Source organism: Pteropus vampyrus, unplaced genomic scaffold (genome assembly GCF_000151845.1).
Source record: "Pteropus vampyrus isolate Shadow unplaced genomic scaffold, Pvam_2.0 Scaffold51, whole genome shotgun sequence".
NCBI lineage: Eukaryota > Metazoa > Chordata > Mammalia > Chiroptera > Pteropodidae > Pteropus > Pteropus vampyrus.
In genome coordinates this window covers 882,666-886,327 of record NW_011888832.1, presented here as the reverse complement: position 1 = coordinate 886,327, position 3,662 = coordinate 882,666, and the positions used below count along the sequence as shown (strand labels likewise).

Sequence of the window (3,662 nt, the reverse complement as noted above, 5' to 3'; positions counted from 1 at the left end):
CAGCAGTAAAGAGAATAATGGTCTGAGCAGAATGTCTTGTGAGTTTTCTTGACTCTCTTGAGTCATAAGCCCATCTCTGAACCAGCCACAGTGGCCAGGGTACTGATTGGCTAGGCCTGAGTCACATGCCACCAATCAAAACACAGGGACTGAGAGTAGGGGTGGGATAGATCCCAAAAGCAGAGCCAGAGTACCAAACAGCAGATATCCACTAGAGACTCACCGACTGGTAATACAGCCCACTCTATTGGAGGCACATCCCATATACTTAATGAGCTAATCTGAAGACCAAGAATACCTGAAAGCACTACAATTCAACCAGACCAGGGGAGAAAGGCTTGCATTTAAGATGATCATACAGACAAAAAAGTTATGTACCTGGCAGGTACATAAGACATGCAAAATCTGTATTACATATAAATGCTCCACTGAAGACTTCCTTTGGAAAAAAAAAGATTCTATCGTCAAAAAATGTTTGGAAACCAACAGGACTAAATGGGAGAAGTGAAGGATTTCTTGCTGCCCCCCAGATCTTGTCTAAAAAGGAAAGAGAATGCAATTCCCTAGCTCAGAGAGCAAGTGCGGGTCTTAGTGGGGACTCTGGAGCGCATTCCAGAACAATCCTAAAACAAAGGTGTTTGGAAGGTTCTGAGCTTAGTTAAAAGTGATGACTTCAGTCTACTGGCCATGCCACCCTGAACAAGCCTGATCCCGTCTGATCTCGGAAGCTAAGCAGGGTCGGACCTGGTTGGTTAGTACTTGGATGGGAGACCACCTAGGAAGACCAGGTCTGTAGGCGTGAAAAATAAAAAAATAAGGGATTGTAAGCTGACGAGGTCCTTGCAATCTGTGAGGTCAACCAAAGGTTGCCTCACATAAAAAAAAAAAAAAAAAAAAAGATTTTCAGGAAGACTCTGCTAAGCTGTATAATTCACTAACAGAGAGTAACAGCTCCACAAATCATGCTGATACAGACCTCGTTAGCTAGCAGGAGAAACTCCCGTATTTGTGGTGTTTGGACAAGGAGTGGGGGTGGAGGAAAGTTTGGAATCCTCGAAGGAAATTTTTTGGAGTATATATCTAGGTAAATATCAGGATACTGATGTTTCTTATAATCTTGTGCAAGCAAAATGAAAAAACAGGTTTAATTATTTTTTCTTATTACGGGAGTAATTCATGGTCATTTCACTGCAGAAACTTTGAAAAGTGAAGCTTTTAAGGGCTTACTTGCAGTTCCACCGCCCGGGAGAGACTCTGTTCCCACTTTATCTTATTTCTTTTTCTCTCTCTCTAGTGTGTATTTTTAACATAGTTGAGATTATAGTTATATTTTTCTGGCCTTTTCCTCTTCTTGGGCATTTTTTCTCTTTATTATCTAAAAATGTTATTTTACACATACAAAATTATTTGTATGTTTTATATATGCATACATATATGTGTGTGATTATATATATATATATGTATAATCAATACTTATGAACCAGCCACTCAACCCAAGAGCTAGAACGTATCAATACCTTACATATTTGTGGTCTTATGCACGTACGCCCCTTCCTATCTCTAGAGATAATTACAGTCTTAAATTTCCTATTTTTCATTACAAAGTTTTATAGTTATACATCTATGCAGGAACAATATATTGTTTGGTTTTACTTGCTTTTTAATTTAATTAGGACATTTAGGGTCATTCTATACTATACAGTCTTCTGGTACTTTGCTTTTTTTCATTTAACATTGTGTTTCCAAGATTCATCCATGTTGTGTTTATAGCCATTAGTATACTTGATTTTCATTGCTGTGTAATATTCTACTGTAATACCTGTGATTTATTTTTGTTAATGGTTTGGCTTTTTCTTTTTTTTTTGCTGTTATAAACTGTGGTGCTGTGAAGATTCTTGCTCATATCTCCTGGCACATGTGTAAGAGTTTCTCTTGGGCATGTATCTAGGAGTGGAATTGAATTTAATGATATAGAAATATTCGGCTTTAAAAGGTAAATATTCTCATTTTTCATTTGGCGATGTTTCATGAGTATTTTTCTATGTCATAAAAAATTCTTTACATAAAGGAAAAAAGCAACATAAAAGCAAAAAAAATATATTATTTGGAGACAAGAGGCTATTATATTTGTGGATATTGTTTGACCACAGCAGGATCTAAATACATATTTAATAGCTTTGGGACAAAGGCATGCATATTGTCAATCAGCATCAATCATTTATAGAGAACCCACAATATGCTGGTGTGAAGTGTTAAGTTAAACAAAGTTGGACACTAGCTAAAGTGGTAAGGACTTATTTTAATCAGTAATATACTATTGCAATAGGGACAAGAGGCCAGCATGAACTGAACTCAACCTTGACTTGTACAGAGTCAACTATACAGAAAGAGAATGAGAGAATAGGTAACGGGGCAAACAGTAGTGGGGGAGCTCAGTAGAGTCAGGGAAGCGAAAAATTACAAAACGTGAGGAGGTGTTGGTCCATGTGAAACCCATCTGGGTTTGCTAACCAGCACTTAATGAAGTTAGGTTGCTATCCTCCCACAGAGGCTGGAAGACAGGGATCCTCTCTATATGTGTTGGCTGGAACAAACAGTAAATTCTTTTGGTGACCTTGAGTTTTCTTAGTTTAAGAGGAGATAAGATTACTAGTGACGTGGCCTTGAGCTATTAGAGTTGTGTTCAAATCTGTATAGGCCAAGGTTGAGGCCTAGAAGAAGCCTTAGAGGAGCCTGGCTAGAGGCCTGCCAAGGAGAGAATCTTTGTCAGAGGAAAGGAAGGGTGTGATGAGGGTGAGGAGAACACTGTTCCTCCCCTCTCCGCCTCTGCTTACTTCATTCCCTAGGCTGGGAAAAACCTCCCTATCTCTTTGCCAGGCTAAGCCCTACTCATCCTTACGGTTCAGTTAAGGTGTCACTTCCAACTCGACAGACTGGGTTAAACTCCCTTAACTTCCTTACATAGCACTGTCATGCACTTACCACATTAAATTGAAATACAATCTATTTTATGTACTCGCTTCCTCACCAGATCATAAAGACTGGGGACTCACTCATTTCTGGCACATTGTGAGCAATATATGTTTTATGAGTGGACACTGCAACAGTCCTCGTCCCACCAGCTTTAGGTGCTGGACAAAGCAGTGGTCTCCTGGCTCCTCACTGTTCCTTACTGTACATTCTCCACCCAGAGGGCTAGAGGCATCTTTTACAAAGGTAAGTCAGCTCATGTCACACCTTTGCTTCAAACCCTCCAGTGGCTTCCATTTGCATGAAGAATAACTTCAGCTTTCTTGCTGTGGCCTAAAGGACCTGCGACATCTGGCCCCAGCTGTGAGTCTTACCCCACCTGTCTTTGCTCATCTTTGGCCAGCCATTCGCCCTTTCTTTCTCTTCTTCCAACACCAAGCTTGTTTCCCAGCGGAGCCTTCACTTTTTGCCTCTGCTTGGGCTGTTCTGCAGTCAAGATTTTGCAAGGCTGACCTTTTCTTATCATTCGTGTTTCCGCTTCGACCTCACTCTTCAGGGAGGTCTTCTCTGACCTCGTAGGCGTTCTCTCTTCCATCACCTTGCTTTTGGGGTCATAGCCCTCCTTACAATTTGGCAGTTATGGATTATATTTGGTTTCTCCCACCAGCTTGAGCACTGTATCAGGGCAGAGA

The 3,662-nt window shown here is 40.5% G+C and overlaps 1 pseudogene; it reads left to right on the top strand.

The window, feature by feature from the left end:
• Nucleotides 1-676: 676 nt before the first annotated feature.
• On the top strand, nt 677-799 carry LOC111739630 (annotated as a pseudogene).
• The last annotated feature ends 2,863 nt before the right edge of the window (nt 800-3,662 follow it).